The 23,322-nt window shown below is 40.1% G+C and overlaps 1 long non-coding RNA gene across 2 annotated transcripts; it reads right to left on the reverse strand.

Annotated features, from left to right (window-relative positions):
- Positions 1-1,242: 1,242 nt before the first annotated feature.
- On the reverse strand, positions 1,243-23,001 carry LOC135971085 (uncharacterized). Of its 2 annotated transcripts, none has more exons than XR_010587161.1 (2): positions 22,786-23,001; positions 1,243-1,424 (listed from the first exon to the last, which is right to left on the reverse strand). It is a non-coding gene; the product is annotated as an uncharacterized lncRNA (long non-coding RNA). The 2 variants fall into 2 exon arrangements; XR_010587160.1 differs by having other exon boundaries at positions 1,243-1,427.
- Between the last annotated feature and the right edge of the window lie 321 nt (positions 23,002-23,322).

Below are 23,322 nucleotides of genomic sequence, written 5' to 3' on the forward strand. Positions count from 1 at the left end.
AATAGAGCCGGTTGTTCAGGAGACACCATGGCCTGAGATGAGGCTTTCTCCAAGAAGTGGGAAATTGACTGATAACGTTCTCTTTTCTGCTTAAGTAACTCTTTTAATTAATTTTTACTGACCTACTCCTCCTCTGACATAAAGGGTGTGGGCATATAAAGAATTGGGCTTTGCTGGCAGTACCTTCCAGAGTAAAAAGTGAAGATAAGGGAGATGAATTTGCTCTTTCAATTTGAAACAGAGCTTTGGTGTGTTAGGATCTGCAACTTTGTTAATTAGCCACGATGGACACAATGTTGTTTTATTATCTTATTTCTGCAATCGTCTGATAAGAGCTTACTTTTGAAATAAAATGTTAGGATGCAGTAACAATCGCATGTTAACGGAAAGAAGTACACAACATTAAGATAAAAATACTTGAGATATCTCTATTTAAAGGAGAGGGGTTAAAACACGTATATATGATTCACAGTGTGACCTTGAAAAGTGAGCCACCTTGTTAGCCTCAGGGATACTCTATTGTGAAAAGATTGCAAAAGTCCGGCTAAAACCTTGTTCAAAGTTTGCCCATATATAAAAACATGTATTATAATGTAAAACTGATGATAGTTTTGTACTGCTGACCAAATGAGACATACAGCACTGAAGTTTATGAACTTTATAATTATTTATGCTTTTCAGAGTTTTAATGATTCAGTAAAGGGTGAGGACAGTCTCTCCAAATCACAGCGGGTCTAACAATTCTCCTTTTTCCTGGGTAGCAAAGCCCATCTGATTTTAAACTGTGAGGGAGCTGCTGACACTTTATTAAGCTGTTGTTTTGCTTAAATTGCAGTTATCTAAAGTGACACTTCCCCTCCACTCCTGCTTTTCAAAGTGCAGCAACCATAACATACACACACATACGTGGCTATCCCTCCAGTTGATTAATATGGAGTCAATATTTTTGCTTTATTTTCAAGCATCACAGCATGTGGCTGTGTTTCTTGGATATTTACTTTTTCTACCTCTCTTTTCTCTTTTTTTCCTCTTACTCCTGACATAAGAGTGGATACACAGAATATTCTATTTCCAGCAAGAGGAAGTCCTGTTTGCTATTTATGTAAACACTTATGCTAATTACAACCTCCAGAGTCCTTAGACATATTCACCGTTGCAGGTCTCAAAATGATACAGAATAACGGACTTCTAGACTCAGTGACTTACCTCCTTAGTGAAGAAACCTCTTCCTGAAATTCCAGCTTCTTTCTTTTTCTTCTGACTTTGCGGTTTTCCTGCAGATTAATTTACGTTGATCTGGTCTGTGGACCTGTGCCTCTCTTCTTCAGAGATACCTTGCTGACCCATGTGGATGGACATTTCATGCACAAAGAGAGGTGCTTTAAGTGCCACGGTCTGGCTGAGCCACTGCATCTAAAAAGCATCTGCTAGGAACAGTTTTCAAAGGAATCATCAGATTCTAGAGATGCAGTCTCAGTTGCATGCTCTTGACACTTATTTGTGTGTTTTTGATTTATAGATTTCTCCTTCCTTCCTTCCTTCCTTCCTCCCCCCTTCCTTCCTTCCTTTCTCTTTCTTTCTTTTTTTTTTTTTTATGGAATCTCATTGTGTCACCCAGGCTGGAGTTCAGTGGCGTGACCTTGGCTCATTGCAACCTCCCAGGTTCAGGCGATTCTCCTGTCTCAGCCTCCTGAGTAGCTGGGATTACAGGGGCATATGACCACACCCGGCTGATTTTTGTATTTTTAAGTAGAGATGAGGTTTCACCATGTTGATCAGGCTTGTCTTGAACTCCTGACCTCAGGTGATCCACCCACCACCTCAGCCTCCCAAAGTGTTGGGATTATAAGATTTCTTCCATTAACTTTCAGTCATCATTTGCTGAAGAAAAATGAAAGACATAAAATAAAATGAGGATAAGTACAATGGTCTTAGAAGAATCAGAGAAGATAAACACTCTGCATTCCAAATGTTTGCAATTTCCCTTCTCTCACTCCCTTGAGTTTTGTTATTTCCTTTTCATTTACTTACTGGTCAAAGCCCACAGTCACTGTGCTGGTGGCAGAGAACCTAACTTAGATGGTTTTCAGTCTTTAGGTAAGAGGATTAACAGGAAAGACGTATGGACAGGGTTCTGGGGACTTGGGTGTGTGAGAGGTAGGACTTGGCAGTCCAGGGAAGAACCTGGAAAATCTCATGGAGCCTGAGAAGCAGACTTTCAAGAGAAGGAAACTCCTGCGGCAAGGCGTTAAATCCCCCAAGTGTGTTTGCAGATGTAGAAGTGCGTGTGAGTGAGATACTAGAATTAAATCACACAAAAGAGTAGGCAAACTGTCCACAGAAGAAACCAGGGCACCAGCAAAGTGGGAATCCAAAAAATGAGCTCACCCTTATTCCTAGCTATTGTGAAGCCAAAATAATCCTTAGATATTGTACATCAAAATTACATTGCAAAAATTTATTTTTGCTTGCAATAATGCATTCTACACTAGCCTAGCTCCTGCATTTTAGAAAGGCAGAGTCCCTTAGATGTGTGGACATCAAGGATGATATACTTTGCAGGTTCAGGCTCCAATGGCAAGAAGATTCCTCTCACATGCTGGTTCTCAGAACTCTTCCCACACTTCCTATCCTCCCAGGCCTCCCTTTCAGAAGGAATGGGGTTAATAGACAAGAGAAATGGCAGGGAATTAGAGAGGTGGCAATCCTTCCCTCCACATTTCCTCTTTTGACCTAGCCCCACAGACTTTCTGAAATGATCCCAGTCAGGTTACCCACAGGGCAAGTCTTTGCAAGAGCTAAAAGGTAGTTCTTGTGCCTCTGCTGTTGTACATCAAGTCGCTACTCTTAGCTTTGGCAGAAACTCCATTCATCAGGATAAATGTAGACTTCAAGGCTTGCTCTATAAATATAATGGGAGACAGCAGGTTGGCATAAAAAGCTTTCCACCAAAGTACACATTATGGAATCAGATTCTATCCTGTTTTATAAAAATAAACTGTCTAGACAAAAAAAGGAGAAAAGAAAAGCTAGATTCTAGAGATCTTGGTTAAACCTAGGGACTTAACTATTTTCTTTTTATCAGGTTTGATTTATTGAAGGTCAGGGCAAAAACTGACCTTAAAGGTCAGTTAGTTCAATCCCATCATTTCACAAGTGGGGACAGTGTGCCCCTGTCTCAGGTTAGTACCTTTTATAGAACATTAGGACAGTGAGGTTAGTACCTTGCTAAGGATCATCGAGCTGGTCAATTGCAGAGGTGGGTCTAGGACCAGGTCCCCTGATTAGCTGTCCTGTTTTTGTTTTTTTTTTTTCATTGCAACATATTTCCAATGTCCCCAAAGGTGAAATGAAAACCATGGGTTATCTTTCCTGCCCAAGCTCTTCACAGAGAGTTCCTAAATGGGGATCAGAGTGGGGAGGGTAATGAATTGGGAAACCTAAGAAAGAATTGCAGAGCAAACCCATCAGCCACTCCCCAACTACCTCTTTCTATAAATCCTCTCCAGGAGCCTGCATCTACCACTCAGCTGGGGCTTCATGGGACTGTATTTGATGCTCTAATAACTGTCTAAATTTGATAACTTTAAAGTTCTCAATGCTTTAATATCTGTCTAAATTTGATTAATTTGGGGCTATCTGTTCTCATTGGATTGGATTTTTAAAAAAAATTCTGACTTTGTCTGAACCATTGTGTTACACCTTGTCTTCCCCATCCTTCTTTTTTTCTCTTAGGTTCTATGTTTTCAAACTCAGAAACCATGCAGAAACCAATAGATCTTTGCAATCCCACAGGTTAGAAGATCCCCTTGTGAGCCCTCACCACCAGGGCCTTAGGTCTGATACACAGAGCTGTGTGGAGTCTTAGCAGATCAGTCACTTGGGCTCAAACAGAGACCCAAGAGTGTTATAGACTCCGGCCCCAGGGATCCTGGCATGGCCAGAGTTCCACCTGTACATTCTCCTAAGAAGAGGGCTGAATCCAGGGAGCCAAGCAGCCTTGTTCTGCAGGCCCTACTTCTATGGCACCCCACAAGTTAGGATCCACTGGCTTGAAATTCCAGCCCACCAGTGCAGCAGACTGGAGACTCCTTGAGATGAATCAGTTCCAGGGGGAAGGGGTGGCCACCATTTTTGTGGTTAGGTCAACTCAGCTATTCTAGCCTGCTGGGTCTGGGGAGTCCAGGTGGTCCTGATGATGAGAAATCCCCCACAATGCAGCACAGCTACTGTGCCAGATTGTGGCCAGACTGCTTCTTTAAGTGGGACCCCAATCCATCCCTCCTCACTGGGTGGGGCCTCCCTGTGGGAATTTCAGCAAGTCCAGTCAGGGTTATATGGACAGAATTTTGGTATCTCCTTGGGATGGAGGTCCTGGGAGGAGGGGTGGTTGAGGTCCATGCAGTTCAATTGACTCAACCTTTCCAGCCTGCTGGCTGTTGAGAGTCCAGGCAATCTATATTAGAAAGGGTTCTCCACAACGCAGCACACCTACTCTACCAATAATCAGGCAGGCTGCTTCTTTAAGCAGTTTCCTAGTCCCGTCCCTACTGGCTGAGTGAGACCTCCAAATAGGAGTCTCCAGACACCTCCTACAGAAGTGTCTAAGCCCGCAACAGGTCAGTCCCTCCCTGGGATGGAGCTCCAGGAGAAAGGAGCAGGCTGCTATCTTTACTGTTTCACAGTCTTCACTGGTGATACCTCCAGGTAAGGGTAAACTGAGGCAACTAGGGTTTGAAACAATCCCCCAGCAAACCACAGCAGCCCTACAGAAGAGTGGCTTGACTATTAAAAGAGAAACAAACAAATAAACAGAAAACAACAACAACATCAAAAAAGACCCCACAAAAACCCCATTCAAAGGTCGGCAACCTCAAAAATCTAAGGTAGATAAGCCCACAAAGACAAGAAAGAATCAACACAAAAATGTTGAAAACTCAAAAAGCCAGAATGGTTCTTCTCCAGATGACTACAACACCTCTCCAGCAAGGGCACAGAATTGGTGTGAGGCTGAGATGGCTGAATTGACAGGATGAGGCATCAGAAGGCGGGTAATAGTGAACTTCACTGAGCTAAAGGATCGTGTTGTAACCTAATGCAAAGAAGTTAAGAATCATGACAGGAGCTGCTAATCAGAATAGCCAGTTTAGAGAGATGGGGAGAATGGGCCAAATTAGAAAACATACTTCAGGATATCATCCAGGAGAAATTCTCCAACCTAGCAAGACAGGCCAACACTCAAATTCAGGAAATGCAGACAACCCCTATAAGATAATCCACAAGAAGATGAACCCCAAGACACATAATCATCAGATTCTCCAAGGTTGAAATGAAAGAAAAAGAGAGAAAGACCAGGTCACTTACAAAGGGAAACCCATCAGACTAAGAGTGGACCTCTCAGTGGAAACCCTACAAACCAGAGAAGACTGGGGGCTGAATTTCATATCTGGTCAAACTAAACTTCATAAATGAAGGAGAAATAAGATTCTTTTCAGACAAGCAAATGTTGAGAGAGTTCATCACCACCAGGCCTGCCTTGCAAGAGCTCCTGAAGGAAGCACTAAATATGGAAAGAAAAGACTGTTACTAGGCACTACAAAAACACACTGAAGTACACAGACAAGGGACACTATGAAGCAACCACATAAACACGTCTGCAAAACAACCAACTAGCATCATGATGACAGGATCAAATTCACACATAACACTACTAACCTTAAATGTAAATTGGCTAAATGCCCCAATTAAAAGACACAGTATGGCAAGCTGCATAAAGAGTTAAGACCCATAGGTATGCTGTCTTCAGGAGACCCATCTCACGTGCAAAGACACACATAGGTTCAAAATAAAGAGATAAAGGAAAACTTACCAAGCAAATGAAAAACAGAAAAAAGCAGAGATTACAATGCTAGTTTCTGAAAAAAACAGACTTTAAACCAACAAAGATTAAAAAAACACAAAGAAGGACATTACACAATGGCAAAAGGTTGAATGCAACAAGAAGAATTAACTATCCTAAATATATAAGCACCTAATACAGGAGCACCCAGATTCATAAAGCAAGATCTTAGAGACCTACAAAGAGACTTAGACTCACACCCAATAATCGTGAGAGACTTTAACACCCCACTGACAATGTTAGACAGATTATTGAGACAGAAAATTAACAAAGATATTCAGGACCTGAACTCAGCTCTGGATCAAGCAGACCTGATAGATATCTACAGAACTCCCTACCCCAAAACAACAGAATATACATTCTTCTCATCATCATGTGGCACTTACTGTAAAACTGGTCACATAATTAGAAGTAAAACACTCCTCAGCAAATGCAAAAGAACTGAAATTATAACAAACAGTTTCACAGACCACAGTGCAATCAAATTAGAACTCAAGACTAAGAAATTCACTCAAAACCACAAAACTACATGGAAATTGAACAACTTGCTCCTGAATGACTCTTGGGTAAATAATGAAATTAAGGTAGAAATCAAGAAGTTCTTTGAAACTAATGCAAACAGAGAAAATGTACTGTAATATCTGGGATGCAGCTAAATTAGTGTTAAGAGGTAAATTTATAGCACTAAATGCCCACATCAAAAAGCTAGGAAGATCTTAAATTAACCTAACAACACAACTAAAAGAACTAGAGGACCAAGAGCAAACAAACCTCAAAGATAGCAGAAGACAAGAAATAACCGAGATCAGAGCAGAACTGAAGGAGATAGACATGAAAACCCCTTCAAAAATCAATGAATCCCGAAGCTGCTTTTTTTGAAGAAAAAAAAACGACCACTCGCTAGACTAATAAATAAGAAAAAGAGAAAAATCAAACAGACACAGTCAGAAATGATAAACGAGATATCACTATTGTCACCACAGACATACAACCATCAGAGAATACTATAAATACCTCTCTGCACATAAACTAGAAAATTAAGAAGAAACTGATAAATTCCTGAATACTTACACCCTCCCAACATTGAACCAGGAAGAAAATGAATCCCTGAATAGACCAATAACAAGTTCTGAAATTGAGGTAGTAATAAATAGCCTACCAACCAAAAAAAGAAAAAAAAAAAAAAAAAAAAAAAAGCCCAGGACCAGACAGATTCACAGCTGAATTATACCAGAGGAAAAAAAGAAGAACTGGTACCATTTCTACTGAAACTATTCCAAAAACTGGAAAAGGAGGGACTCGTTCCTAACTCATTTTATGAGGCCAGCATCATCCTGATACCAAAACCCAGCAGAGATGCAACGAAGAAAGAAAACTTCAGGCCAACATCCCTGATAAACATTGATGCCAAAATCTTCAATAAAATACTGGCAAACCAAATCCAGCAGCACATCAAAAAGCTTATCTATCACAATCAAGTTGGCTTCATCCCTGGGATGCAAGGTTACCTCAACATATGCAAATCAATAAATGTGATTCATCACATGAACAGAACTAAAGACAAAAACCACGTGATTATCTCAATAGAAGCAGAAAAGGCCTTTGATAAAATTCAACATCCTTTCATGTTAAAAACTCTCAATAAATTAGGTATTGAAGGAACATACCTCAAAATAATAAGGGCCATATAGGACAAGCCCACAGCCAATATCATACTGAATGGAAAAAAGCTGGAAGCTTTCCCCTTGAAAACTGGCGTAAGACAAGGATGCCCTCTCTCACTACTCCTATTCAACATAGTACTGGAAGTCATGGCCAGGGCAATTAGGCAATGGAAAGAAATAAAGCATATTCAAATAGGGAGACAGGAAGTCAAATTGTCTTTGTTTGCAGATGACATAATCTTGTTTTTAGAAAATCCCATTGTCTCAGCCCAAAAGCTTCTTAAGCTGATAAGCAAACTCTCAGGATACAAAATCAATGCTCAAAAATTGCTAGCATTCCTATATACCAACAACAGGCAAGCAGGGAGCCAAATCATGAATAAACTCCCATTCACAGTCACTACAAAAAGAATAAAATACCTAGGAATACAGCTAACAAGGCAAGTAAAGAACCTCTTCAAGGAGAAATATAAACCACTGCTCAAGGAAATCAGAGACGACACAAACAAATGGAAAAATATTTCATGCACATGGATGGGAAGAATAAATATCGTGAAAATGTCCATACTGCTAAAAGTAATTTATAGATTCAATGCTATTCTTATTAAATTACCATTGACACTCTTCATGGAATTAGAAGAAACTATTTTAAAATTCATATGGAACAACAACCACAAAAAACTCCTATAGACAAGACAATCCTAAGCAAAAAGAACAAAGCTGGAGGCATTATACTACCCAACTTTACACTATACTGCAAGGCTACAGTAACCAAAATAGCATGGTACTTGTACAAAAACAGACACAGAGACCAATGGAACAGAATAGAGAACTCAGAATTAAGACCATACACCTACAACCATCTGATCTTTGACAAATCTGACAAAAAGAAGGTATGGGGAAAGGATTCCCTATTTAACAAATGGTGCTGGGAGAACTGGTTAGACATATGCAGAAAATTAAAACTGGACACCTTCCTCACATATACAAAAATTAACTTAAGATGGATTAGAGACTTAAATGTAAAATCCAAAACTATAAAAACTCTGGAAGACAACCTAGGCTATATGCCATTCAGGACATAGGCCCAGGCAAAGATTTCATGACTAAATTTTGCTTTTGTTGCAATTGCTTTTGGCGTTTTTTTCATTTCAAATGAGATCTAATTAAACTAAAGAGTTTCTGCATAGCAAAAAAAACCCAAAAACAAAAACAAAGCAAAAAACTATCATCAGAGTGAACAGACAACCTACAGAATGGCAGAAATGTGTTTTTTTTTTTTTTTCAATCTATCCATCTGACAAAGGTATAATATCCAGAGTCTGCAAGGAACTTAAACAAATTTACAAGAAAAAAACAAACAACCCTATTACAAACTGGGCAAAGGACATGAACAAACACTTCTTGAAAGAAGACATTCATGTGGCCAATGAACAAAAAAAAGCTCAACATCAGTGATCATTGGAGAAATGCAAATAGAAATCACAATGAGATACCATCTCATGCCAGTCAGAATGGCAATTATTACAAAGTCCAGAAACAACACATGCTGGCGAGGTTGCTGGGAAAAAGGAACACTTTTACACTGTTGGTGGAGGTGTAAATTAGTTCAACCATTGTGGAAGACAGTGTGGTGATTTCTCAAAGATCTAAAGGCAGAAATACCATTTGACCCAGCAATCCCATGACAGTCATATACCCAAATGAATATAAATCATTCTATTATAAAGATACCTGCATGTGTATATTTATTGCAGCACTATTCACAATACCAAAGACATGGAATCAACTCAAATGGCCACCAATGATAGACTAGTACATATACACCGTGTAATATTATGCAGCCATAAAAAGCCAAGAAAAGTAAGAGAAAATGTCCTTTGCCAGCACATGGATGGAGCTGGAAGCCTTTATCCTCAGCAAACTAACACAGGAACAGAAAACCAAACACTGCATGTTCTCACTTATAAGTGGGAACTGAATGAAGAGAACACATGGGCACATGGGGGGAACAACACACACTGGGGCCTATCAGAGGTGGGGGTAGTGGGAAGGAGATCATCAGGAGGAATAGCCAAGGGATGCTGGGCTTAATACCTAGGTTATGGGTTGATAGGTGCAACAAACCACCACGGCACACGTATACCTATGTAACAAACCCACACATCCTGAACATGTACCCCTGCGCTTAAAAGTTGAAGGAAAAATGGAAAAAGAGCTGTGAAAGTGTTAGATTCGGCATAACTGTGCCCTACATTTTCATTCATTGAGAGCCTCAAAGGTCTGTTGAAAAAACTTAAATTTAACAAAGGTTTTATTTGGGAAAACAAGTTAATTTTTGTAAGAACTAATGATGTTAAAGAAAAAAAAACTATCATTTCAAGCAAAGGGGAATGGTTTTCTGTTTCAGAATTTTCTAGTACTTCTCTCCCTCTTGGAGTACAATCAAGTGTCATAATACTGTTAATTTCTCTGTGTCCTTCTGAGTGCTGCAAAATGCTGTAAAATGTTAGAATGTTATGGAGTCGATTACCAGTTTACTTGACTACAAATGAGAAGATGAACAAGCTGCTTTTTGTCTTTACTAACCATTTATCCCATTTTCAGGTCATTTTAATGAGTCAGTCAAACCAAGGGGCATAGTGGATGGAATAGGCAGCTGCACCTTGTGCCTGGGAAACATGGTAATTTTGGAACGTGGATCTCCACACTCAAAAATACTTCTATGTTATATGAGAATCATGGGATTTCTGAACTGACTGAATCCTCAGATTCTAGCTGATCCTCTTTCATTTTAAAGCCGAGATTCTGAAGGTGTAGAGTGACTGCAAGTCCGACACAGACCATGAATCCGGAGCCCATTTCCTGACCTCTGTTCTGCTGATTGAGGGAGAGGTCTGCTGCCTTTAGTCTGGGGAGAGGAAGACACCCAGAACAGCGTCTTCCTATCTCCAGGCTAAATGGAAGTGCTAGTGAGCTAACAAAACGCCAGTGGGCTTTTGAGATGTCTGGAGACAGTTTTTAGTTGTTACAGCTGGGCAAGGTGCTACTGGCGTCTAGTAGGTAGAGGACAATGATGCCAATAAACATCCTCATCAGCACAGGAAATCCTCAAATTATCCAGCCAGAAGGCCAGTAGTGCCCAAGTTGAGAAACCCTGCCCAAGGGGAGTTGTTGAACTTTGGAGTTGACAAGACTTGGGTTCAAACCCTGAATCTGCTGGTTGCTGGCTTTCTGCGTAGGCTAATCCATCTCTCTGTATCTCAGTTTCTCCTCTATAAAATGGGCAGCACCATAGCACCAATTGCACAGGATTGTCAGGAGGGTTAAATAAGATGCTGCACATAAGATGCGAGGATTTGCACACAGCTGGTGCTAAATCAGTGTTACTTACTGATGTTATTAAAACCTGCAGAAATGAATTTTCAGACTCAGGTAACGAGATGTATGTCAGTAAAATCAAATAATGCCTCTACCCTGCCCTTCACAGTGTTGTAGGGCAGACAGACCCCTAAATTCTGGCTTCCACCACCCTGAGAAATGGCAGCCCAATTGTTTTGTAAGCCCTTTGGGTTTGTCTTTTTTCTTTCCCTGTCCCCAGCATCTAGCCCAGGGCCTCAATAATTAGCACATGAGTAAGTGACTGAATGGAGGAATAAGGAAGCTTGTAGAAAGGGTGGCTTCTTGCTCAGATCAGGGAAATAAGAATTAACTGGGTGAACAGGAAACAGTAGCTTGGGCAGGAGCACAGCCCCTGTGAATTTCTGAGGGACAGAAAGCGCTGGAACCTTCAGGGAGCCTCAGAAGGTGCTTGAAGTATGAGCTTTCAGCCCTTGAACTTTCATAGATGTAGACAAAGTTACTCCCAGAAGGAAATGCCTCTGCTGTGCTAGCCATTGACAGGTGGTGCTAACAGTCATTTGCTCAGTGACTTCAGACACATGGATATAGGAATACGCACCTTTGGAACCTAACCTGTTTTTAAGGGGAGAGCCCTTGACTAGGTAGTTCATTAAGGCTGAAGAGTACTTGTGTGGGAATCTGGGGAGTTAGAGCCAAATGGGAGGACAGACTGAGTAAAAGATGGGAGTAGGACAGATAAGCTGCTCAATTACACACCTCCACCAGGACAAGACTGTCTATAGTAAGGTCTTTTAAACATACTGTGCAGATACATTTTAGCCCATGGTTGTTACTTTCTAAAGACAAGTTTATTGTTTATTAGGGAATTACATCACTGAGTTTTTGACATGTGCAGTTTACATTTTTATGATGTCAGCTCTGTTGATCATATTGTTGAAAGTTCTTCAGTTGCTTTATGTTGATCAAAAAGACATTCTCCACACACAGGTTAATTTTTCTCATATTTATTTTATTTAATTTTTTCATGTCCCTTTCTGCATTTAATTCTTGAAAACATCAGAAATTATTTTGGGGTATGGTATGATTGTTTTTTTACCTTGACGCCCAGCTAATTTTTGTATTTTTAGTAGAGATGGGGTTTTACCATGTTAGCCAGGATGGTCTCGATCTCTTGACCTCATGATCCACCCTTCTTGGCCTCCCAAAGTGCTGGGATTATAGGCATGTGCCACCTCGCTCGGCCTCAATAGCTTTTTATATATTTCAGAATCTGTTTCAGATCCGCTTCTCTTTTTCCAGTAATCTGTTTAATTCTTGCACCAATACCATGCATTGTAATTATTACAGTTTTAAAATGTTTTAAGATTTATTGATGAAAATTTCCCTTCCTTCTTTTGTTTTTAAAAATTTAATTAATAATTCTCATCCTATTGAATTTCCATTTTTAAATTATTTATAAATATATAATGTTACTTATAGAACATATAACTAGGTAGATTTCAAAATCTAATAACTGCTTGGCTGTGGTGGGTGGATGAAGAGGAGTAGTCTAGAGTATCTAGGCCATCCCTCTGACATCCCTGGGAGGATGGTAGCACCCTTTCATGTGATAGAGAACAGAAAAGAGGAGTTTAGGGGCAGAGTGGATGCTGCATAGGAAGGTGTGGGAAGGTGGTTGGGGTGGGAGATTGATATGGTCAGTTCTTGGTGAGGAGAAATTTGTTGGAGAGCCCTAGACAGACATGTTTATTTGGGAGGCATCAGCATTAAGTGATTAGTTGAAGGCATCAGCATTAAGTGATAGTCGAAGCCATGGATTTGTGTGGGATTCATCCACAGAGTGCAGATGGCTCAGGGGTGGAGCTCTGAGAAACACTCATGTTCAAGAGGCCAATGGAGGACAAGGATCCCAGTAAGTAGATTGTGGAGAGGCAGGGTGGAAGTGGAAAGACAGAGGTGGCCCACAGAGGAGACAGGAAGGTGAATGGCCAGCCTTCACTGAGAGGGCAGATAAGAGGAGGAAGGAAGAATGGCTGTTTTATTCAACAATATCGAGGCCATTGGTGTGGAGTTTCAGGGGAGTGTTGTGCACGAAAACAGACTGAAGCATTGCAGATCAAGAGAAGGCAGTAGAGAGACCTGGCTACGACAGAGGAGACAGAGGAGCTTGGCAGTTAGATGGCTTGGCGGCCATGTGTCTCTAGGCCACAGCAAACACTTACCAGGTTAAAAACTGGGAATATTTCCACTTCCTGGGGCTCAATGTCTTCACGATAGAACTCTCTACCTCATTGCTACTTTTTTGATATTTACACTACCACTCCAACTTCCTTTTTCTTATTTTTAGCCTGGTGTGTCTTCTCTACCCCTCCATTTTCAAACCTTCTGTTATATCATGTCATGTTATGTATTTTGTAATATATTAAACTTTCTGTATGTCCAGGATTTTTCCTCACAAGTTCAGCAATAATCTAAACCTTGCAAACCAATGGTTCTTTCTTAAGACTCCTCTGACTTGACCTTTCCACAGATTTCATTATTTTTTGTAGTTGCTCACGCCTTTATACTTGAAACACTGCCCAGGATTCTGAGTGAGAAAGAAGAAAAATAAAGATTTCCTGGAAGAGAGCAAATCTTTCTCCAAAAGTGGCACAGAGTCTGAATATAGACTGTCCATGTGGTTTAGGAATTCTAAGCCAAGAGATGAGCTTAAAATATGTCCCAGGTCAGCGAATCTGTTGGGATGCTCAGCAGAAGCCAATGCTAAACCACTCTGTAGGACATTTCCATAACCCAAAAAAGATAGAAGTCCCATTGAAGACGAATTCACAATTAAATAAAGTGCAAAATGCAGGGAAAATGATGTACTATAATATGTATATTTAACTTTATCTGGCTTCAGACTTGGAGAGCTTCTTTAATCTAGACAGCATGTATTTCTTCAAAGCCGCAAAATGCGTAACCAGTCTTCTAAAATATTGTCCCTCTTCCATTTTCTCTCTTTCTCCTTTTGAAACTATTTTTTTGGACATGTTGGACCTTCCTGTTTTATTTTACATGTCTTTTCATGAGATATATATATACACACACATTCACACACACATACATATATGTAGTTTTATTTTTATTGACGTAATACATATGTAATGTTTAAAAGCCAAATATCTCTATAAAACTTACAAGAGTAGTTCTTGACTTACGCCTAATTCCAACTCCTAAGCACAATCATTTTTAACATATTTTTTCTTCTGATATTTACCTCTATATTTACTACAATATGCTGATGCTATTGTAGGTTTTTCAGGTTTGGATATCAGCTATTTATTTCTTTTTTTAACTTTTAAGTGCAGGGGTACATATGCAGGTTTGTTAATAGGTAAATTTGTGTCATGGGGGTTTGTTGGACAGATTATTTCATCACCCAGGGATTGAGCATAGTACCTATTAGTTATTTTTCCTTATCCTCTCCCTATTCCCAACCTCCACCCTCCAACAGGCCCCAGTGTCTGTTGTTCCCCTCTATGTGTCCATGTGTTCTCATCATTTAGCTCTCACTTATAAGTGAGAACATGAAGTATTTGGTTTTCTGTTCCTGTGTGAGTTTGCTGAGAATAATGGCTTCCAGCTCCATCTATGTTTCTGCCAAGGACATGATCTTATTCTTGTTTATGACTGCATAGTACTCCATGGTGTATATGTACACATTTTATCTAGTCTACTGTTGATGGGCATTTGGGTTGATTTCATGTCTCTGCTATTGTGAATAGTGCTGCAATGAACATGCATGCATGTGTCTTTATGCTTGATATGTATGCCTTTCGGTATATATGCAGTAATGGGATTGCTGGGTTGAATGGTATTTGTTTTTAGGTCTTTGAGGAATCACCACACTCTTTTCCACAATGGTTGAACTAATTTACACTGTCATCAATGGTCTATAAGCATTCCTTTTTCTCTGAAAACTCACCAGCACCTATTGTTTTTTAATTTTTTAACAATATCCATTCTGACTGGTGTGAGACGGTATCTCATTATGGTTTTGATTTGTGTTTCTCTATCAGTGATGCTGAGCTTTTTATCATATGCTTTCACTTTTTTTGAAAAGTATCTGTTCATATCCTTTGCCCACATTTTAATAGGGTTGTTTTTTTTCCTTGTAAATTTGTTTAAGTTCCTTACAGATGCTAGATATTAGATCTTTGTCAGATGCATAGTTTGCAAAAATTTTCTCCCATTTTGTAGGTTGTCTATTCACTCTATTGATAGTTTCTTTTGCTGTGCAGAAGCTCTTTAATTAGATTCCATTTGTCAATTTTTGCTTGTTGCAATTGCTTTTGGCATCTTCACAATAAAATCTTTGCCCATTCCTATGTCCTGAATGGTACTACCTAGGTTGTCTTCCAGGATATTTACAGTTTTGGGTTTTACATTTAGGTCTTTAATCCATGTTGAATTAACTTTTGTGTATGGTGTAAGGAAGGAGTCCAGTTTCAATCTTCTGCATATGGCTGGTCAGTAATCCCAGCAGCTTTTATTGAATAGAAAGTCCTTTTTCCATTGTCTGTTTTTGTGAATTTTGTTGAAGATCAGATGGTTGTAGGTGTCCAGTCTTATTTATGGGCTCTCTATTCTGTTCCATTGGTCTAGCTGTCTGTTTTTTGTATCAGTACCATGCTGTTTTGGTTACTGTAGCCCTGTAGTGTAGTTTGAAGTCAGGTAGCATAATGCCTTCAGCTTTGTTCTTTTTGCTTAAGATTGCTTTGCCTATTCAGGCTCTTTTTTTTTTTTAATTCTATATGAATTTTAAAATAGATTTTTCTAGTTCTGTGAAGAATGTCATTGGTAGTTTAATAGTAATAGCACTGAATCTATAAATCACTTTAGGCAGTACAACCATTTTAATGATTTTGAATTTTCCTATCCATGAACACAGAATATTTTTCCATTTGTTTGTGTCATCTCTGATTTCTTTGAGCAGTGTTTTGTAGTTCTCCTTGTTAAGATCTTTCACCTCATTGGTTAGCTGTATTCCTAGGTATTTTATTCTTTTTACGGCAATTGTGAATGGGACTGCATTCCTGATTTAGCTGTTGGCTTGACTGTTGTTGTTGTTGTATAAAAATGTTAGTGGTCTTTGTACATTGATTTTGTATCCTGAGACTTTGCTGAAGTTATTTATCAGCTTAGGGAGCTTGTGAGCTGAGGTGATAGGATTTTCTAAAAATAGGATCAGGTTGTCTGCAGACAGGAATAGTCTGAATTTCCCTCTTTTTATTTGAATGCACTTTATTTCTTTCTCTTACCTGATTGCTCTGGCCATGACTTCCAATACTATGTTGAATAGGAGTGGTGAGAGAGGGCATCCTTGTCTTGTGCCGGTTTTCAAGGGGAATGCTTCTAGCTTTTGCCCATTCAGTATGATGTTGGCCATGCGTTTGTCATAAATGGCTCTTATTATTTTGAGGTATGTTCATTCAATACCTAGTTTATTAAGATGGTATGTTCATTTTGAGGTATGTTCATTCAATTCCTAGTTCATTCAATACCTAGTTTTTTTTAACATGAAGGGGTGTTGAGTTTTATTGAAAGCCTTTTCTGCATCTAGTGAGATAATCATGTGGCTTTTGTCTTTAGTTCTGTTTATGTGATGACATTTATTGATTTGCACATGTTGAGCCAACCTTGCATCCCAGTGAAAAGCCTACTTGATCATGGTGAGTAAGCTTTTTGGTATGCTACTGGATTCTGTTTGCCAGTATTTTGTTGAGGATTTCTGCGTCAATGTTCAATCAAAGATACTGGCCTGAAGTTTTCTTTTTTGTGTTGTGTCTTTGCCAGGTTTTAGTATTAGGATGATGCTGAACTCATAGAATGAATTAGGGAGGAATCCTTCCTCCTCAATTTTTTGGAATAGTTTCAACAGGTATGGTACCAGCTCTTCTTTGTATATCTGGTACAATTAAGGTGTGAATCCGTCCAGTTCTGGGCTTTTTTTTTGGTTGGTAGGCTGTTTATTACTGATTCAATTTCAGAGTTTGTTATTGGTCTCTTCAGGGGTTCACTTTCTTCCTGACTCAGTCTTGGGAGGGTGTATGTTTCCAGGAATTGATCCATTTCTTCTAGATTTTCTAGTTTGTGTTCATAGAGGTGTTCATAATATTCTCTGATGATTGTATTTCTGTGGGATCATTGGTGGTATCCCCTTTGTCATTTCTAATTGTGTTCATTTGGATTCTTTCTCATTTCTTACTAGTCTAGCTAGCAGTCTATTTTTATTAATTTTTTTCAAAAAAAGCAACTCCTGGATTTGTTGATCTTTTGAGTGGTTTTTCCACATCTCAGTCTCCTTCTTCAGCTCTGATTTTGGTTATTTCTTATCTTCTGCTAGCTTCGGGGTTTGTTTGCTCTTGGTTCTCTAGTTTTTTTAGTTGTGATGTTAGGCTGTTAAATTGAGATCTTTCCAACTTTCTGATATGGAAATTTAGTGCTATAAATTTCCCTCACAATCCTGCCTTAGCTGTGTCCCAGAGATTCTGGTATGTTATATCTTTGTTCTCATTAGTTTCAAATAACTTCCTGATTTCTGCCTTAATTTCATTATTTACCCAAAAGTCATTTAGGAGCTGGTTGTTCAGTTTCCATGTAATTGTACGGTTTGAGTGAATTTCTTAGTCTTGATTTCTAATTTGATTGAGTTATGGTCTGAGAGAGTGGTTGTTATTATTTCAGTTCTTTTGCATTTGCCAAGGAGTGTTTTGTGTTCAATTATGTGGTTGATTTTAGAGTATGTGCCATGTGGCAATGAGAAGAATGTATATTCTGCTGTTTTTGGGTGAAGAGTTCTGTAGGTGTCTATCAGGTGCATTTGATCCAGTCCTGAGTTCAGGTCCTGAATATCTTGGTTAATTTTCTGTCTCAATGATCTGTCTAATACTGTCAGTGGGGTGTTGAAGCCTCTCACTATTATTGTGTGGGAGTCTAAGTCTCTCTGAACGTCTCTAAGACCTTGCTTTGGGTGTTCCTGTGTTAGGTGCTTATATATTTAAGATAGTTAGGTCTTCTTGTTTAATTGAATCCTTTACCATTATGTAATGCCCTTCTTTGTCTTTTTTGATCTTTGTTGGTTTAAATTCTGTTTTGTCAAAAATTAGGATTGTAGCCACTGCATTTTTCTGTTTTACATCTACTTGGTAGATAACTTCTCCATCTCTTTAATTTGAGCCTGTGTGTGTCATTGCATGTGACATGGGTCTCTTGCAGATAGCATACCAATGGGTATTGGTTCTTTATTCAGCTTGTCATTCTGTGCCTTTTAATTGGGGGCATTTAACCTGTTTGCATTCAAGGTTAGTATTGATATGTGTGGATTTGATCCTGTCGTCATGATGTTAACTGGTTATTATGCAGATTTTATTTGTGTGGTTGCTTTATAGTCACTGGTCTGTGTACTTCAGTGTGTTTTAGTAGTAGTTGGTAGTAGTCTTTCCTTTCCATAGTTAGTGGAGCTCTTGTAAGACAGATCTGATGGTAATGAATTCCTTCAGCATTTGCTTGTCTGAAAAATATTTTATTTTTTCTTTGCTTATGAAACTTAATTTGGTCAGATATGAAATTCTGAGTTGGAAATTCTTTTCTTTAAGAATGTTGAATATTGGCCTCCAATTTCTTCTGGCTTGTAGGGTTTCTGCTGAGATGTCTGTTGTTAGGCTGATGAGCTTCCCCTTGTAGGTGACCTGACCTTTCTCTCTAGCTGCCTTTAACACGTTTCCTTTCATTTTGACATGGAGAATCTGATGATTATGTGTCTTGGGGATGATCTGAAATATCTTACTGGGGTTCTCTACGTCTCATAAATTTGAATGTTGGCCTCTCTGGCTAAATTGGGGAAGTTCTCATGGATGATATCCTAAAATATGTTTTCCAAGTTGCTTACACTCTCCCCATCCCTTTCAGGGAAACCAATGAGTCATAGATTTGGTCTCTTTACATAATCCTATATTTCTCAGATGTTTTGTTTGTTCCTTTTCATTCTTTTTTCTCTATTCTTGTCCTATTGTTTATTTTTCAGAAAGCCAGTCTTCAATCTCCAAGAATCTTTCCTCTGCTTGGTCTATTCTGCTACAAACACTTGTGATTGCATTATGCAATTGTTGTATTTTTTTTTTTTTTTTCCAGCTCTATCAGATTGGTTCCATTCCTTTCCATACTGGCTGTTTTGTCAGTTAGCTCCTATATTGTTTTATTGTGATGGGTTTCAGTGTACTTCTGTATGTTAATAATTTTTTTCCTATCCATATTCAGAATTCTATTTCTGTTATTTAAGCTATCTCAGCCCAGTTCAAAACCCTTGCTGGAGAGGTGGTGCAATTGCTTGGAAGAAAGAAGGCATTCTTTTTTTTTTAAGGTTTCAGAGTTCTTGCATTGGTTCTTTTTCATCTCTGTGGGCTGATGTTTCTTCAATCTTTAAAGTTGCTAACCTTTGGATGGCTTTTCTTTTCTTTTATCCTATTTGATGACCTTGAGGGTTTGATTATGGTATAAGGTAGATTCAGCTGACTGGCTTCATATCTGGAAAACTTTTAGGATCCAGTGCTCAGCTCCCAACTCCTGGACTGTGTGATCTAAGTCTGAGGAATGTGTATCAGGCCTGATTTTGTTCTCCGGCTTCTCGAAGTTTGAAATTCACTGCACTGGGGTGGGGCGGGGGTGGGGTGGGAAGGAAGTGCTGTCTGATCACTGGTCACTACACTCTCATGAGTGGTGTCTGCCAAAGCATTTCATAGTGTTGTGGGAATAGGATCCATTTGTGTTCTCATACGCCAGTAGCAGCAGCAGCAGCAGCAGCAACAGGATTGCAGAGAGGTGTACTCTTGTCAGTTGTGGCAGGGTGCTATTGGGTGCCTGGGTACCTGCCTCTGTGTGGGCATTTACCACAGTGGTGGAGGCATCATGGCTGAGCAAGGCAGAGAGGCCCCTGCTAGTGACTGTGTATGTATTCAGGCTGGTGGTGGTGGTGACAGAGGGGTGAAAGGAGCAGGTCTGTGTGTGCTCTCTGTGAGCCAGAGGCAGGGGTGGTGGCTCAGGGTAGGGGAGGGTCTGCTATTCTCTGTGCCTAGTTTTACTTCTGCAGCAGTATTGGTGCAAGGGAAGAACACTGGCAGGGGCAGAACACTGCCTGCCAAGGCTCCGACTGCAATGGGCATCCGGCATTGGGAGTGGGAGCAGGCTGCACTCCTGCTGCAGCAATGGCAGAGCAGGGTGCATGTACCCATGTATGCTGGAGGGGCAAGGAAGGTAAAACTCACCTGCCCACGCATGCACCAGCAAAGTGATATGGGAGGTTAGTATGGGCCTGGGAGGAAGCTGCAGCGTGGGGAGGGAGGGAGTGGGCTGGTGTGTGGCCATGGGGTCCGCCACGCTGGAGCTCTCCATTGGTCAGGCATGGCCCACCAGTGCAGGAGCTATGATGTGGCCACCAGGGCACCCTAGGTTGCCCTGCAAGCAGGCACAATGAGTCTGGGGTCCTGAGAGAGGCCAGCAGACCCAGGGGTGCTCAGGTTGGACCAGGCCCATCTGATGGAAAAGACCGCCAGGCAGAGTTCAGGTCTGACAGTTATCCTAGGGCTAAAGCCTCCTATGGGAGCAAGTTGAGCCTAGGGGGATGGTCATCCCTGGCTATGCTCTGCACCAGCTGCTCCCACACCAAACCCTCTGGGCCCCACGTCATCTGGCTTGCTGTTCCTACCACTTCTCTAAGCAGCTCTCGCTGCCAACTCCAGTGTCCATGGTGGTCGAGGGGTTTCCTCCTGCTGGGGTTCTATAGGCCCCTGGAAAGAGAGGGTTGCTCCTAGCCAGTTCAGCTCACTTGTTTCCCTGGAGTCACTGGGGGCCAAGAAAGAGTCCCAGGGCATGGTAGCCCCATGCAGAGTTCTCAGCTTCCTCTCTCTTCAGCCCAGCTTCTGTGGTCTTCCCTCCATCCACTCTCAGTGCCTTCTCTCTGAAGATCTGTTAGGAGTGTGCCAATTGTCTTGGTCCCTTGTCATGGCTGTTCTGCCTAGCTCCATCTACTTGGCCATCTTGCCCTCTCCCAGATTTCTTACTATAGAAACCTTAGCTCTTTTTTACACTTTTTTTGACAGCACTCCTCTTCCCTCTGTTATCTTTTGAACTTTTTCAGTTTGTCTTTCTATTGTCATATTCTTATTTTCTAGGAGATTATTTTTGTTCTCACAGTGTTTCTTTTTAAATTATCTCCTGTTTTTGTTTCATGCATGTGCTGTCCTTTCTCATAACTCTGAAGATTATAGTTGTTTTTTGCTTCTTTTTCTGTTTCTTCTGCTTCTGTGCATCGCTTGTTTCCTCAGAATTGTTTTACTTTCTTTAGACACACAGAGTCTCTAATTAGCTTTTTAAATCTCACTTTGAAATATGCACCCCAAATTAACAGACATTTGAAGAATGTGTTTTTATATTTTAAAAAAAGAGTAGATAAAACTATAGAACACTAAGGAAAGAAATTGAAGAGGACACCAAAAATGGAAAGATATTCCATATTCATGGAAGAATCAATATTGTTGAAATGTCTATATTGCCTAAAACAATCTACAGAGTCAATGAAATTCCTATTAAAATACCAAATAAATTCTTCACAGAAATAGGAAAAACAATCCCAAAATTTATACAGAACCACAAAAGACCCAGAATAACCAAAGCTATCCTGAGAAAAAAGAACAAAACTGGAAGAATCACATTACCTGACTTAAAATTATACTACTAGCTATAGTAATCAAAACAGCATGGTACTGGCGTAAAAACAGACACATAGACCAATGGAACAAAATAGAAAACCCAGAAACAAATCCCCACACCTACAGTGAACTCATTTTCAACAAAGGTGCCAAGAACGTATATTAGGAAAAAGACAGTCTGATAAATGGTGCTAAGCAAACTGGATATCCACATGAAGAAAAATGAAACTAGACCCATATCTCTTGCCATATACAAAAATCAAATCAAAATGGATTAAAGACTTAAATTGAGGACCTCAAACTATGAAATTACTAAAAGAAAATACTGGAAAAACTCTAGGAATTGGTCGGGGCAAAAATTTCTTGAATAATACCCCAGAAAGCACAGGCAACCAAAGTAAATATGGACAAATGAGATTACATCAAGTTAAAAAGCTTCTGCACAGCAAAGGAAACAATCAACAAAGTGAAGAGACACAGAGTGGAAGAAAATATTTTAAAACTACCTATCTGACAAGGGATTAATAACAAGACTATATAAGGAGCTCAAATAACTCTATAGAAAAATTCTAACAATTCAAAAATGTGCAAAAGATTTGAATAGATATTTCTCAAAAGAAGGCATGCAAATGGCAAACAAGGATATGAAAAGGTGCTCAGCATTACTCCTTACAGAGTGTTTTGGCATCTGTCTTTGCTGGTAACCACAGAGTTTCACTTCTCTGAGATTGTTGTTGCTGTTGTTATTTTTTGAGATTCCTGCACTATTTGAATAGTGTACATTAGACTGCACACCTATACTGTGTACAAAATTACTGTTTTGATTTCTCAAACTTGAGACTTTAAAATTATTTTTCACCCACATCCACAGGCAGAGATAAGCCTCCTTTACACTTTCTTGGGTGGTTAGGAAGATATTTCTCATTACTTTTTGTGCTGATTATTAAGCTACAGGCCCTCAAATTTAACCCCTCCTTCCACACTCTGTCTTATAATGCCAGGGCTGCGATTCTACAGAACACATTTCCCCTTTGCCGTGTGGCTGTGTTTTAGCTTTTGCCAATAGGGGGTTCCACATGAAGGAGGAAGACAGGAGCGATAAAGGACTTACCACTTCCTGTTCGTTTGCTATTCCTGAAGTATCACCCTGATGATGGTCCACCGGTCCAACAATGGCAATGGTCCCAGTTCTTGGCGTCTTTACACCATCAGTGCCAGCCTCATTTCACCCCATCTCCAGAGACAGCAGTACCAGCTGTGCAGCACTCCCTCCTTAGAGGTCTGGGTCTTAGTTCTGTGGGGACCCTCCTCCAAGGTTCTCATGACTACACGCCTGGGCAAGAACACATAGGTCCAGACCAATAACTCTGTGGTAGGCAGCTTCTAAAATGGCCCCAAATCATCTCTGTCTCTGGGTATTTACGCTCTTGTATAATTCCCACCCCTTGAGTGTGGCTAGACCTAACAAAAAATAAAATATGGCACAACTGATGGGATGCTACTTCTGAGATTAGGTTACAGAAGGGCTCTGGCTTCCAACTTGCCCTCTCTTGGCTCTTGCTTGCTCTGATGGGAAACCACCTGCCATGTTGCAAGATGCCTTATGGAGAGGCCTAGTGGTGAGAAGCCGAGGGAAGCTTCTGGCCAA

Source organism: Macaca fascicularis, chromosome 6, assembly GCF_037993035.2.
Source record: "Macaca fascicularis isolate 582-1 chromosome 6, T2T-MFA8v1.1".
NCBI lineage: Eukaryota > Metazoa > Chordata > Mammalia > Primates > Cercopithecidae > Macaca > Macaca fascicularis.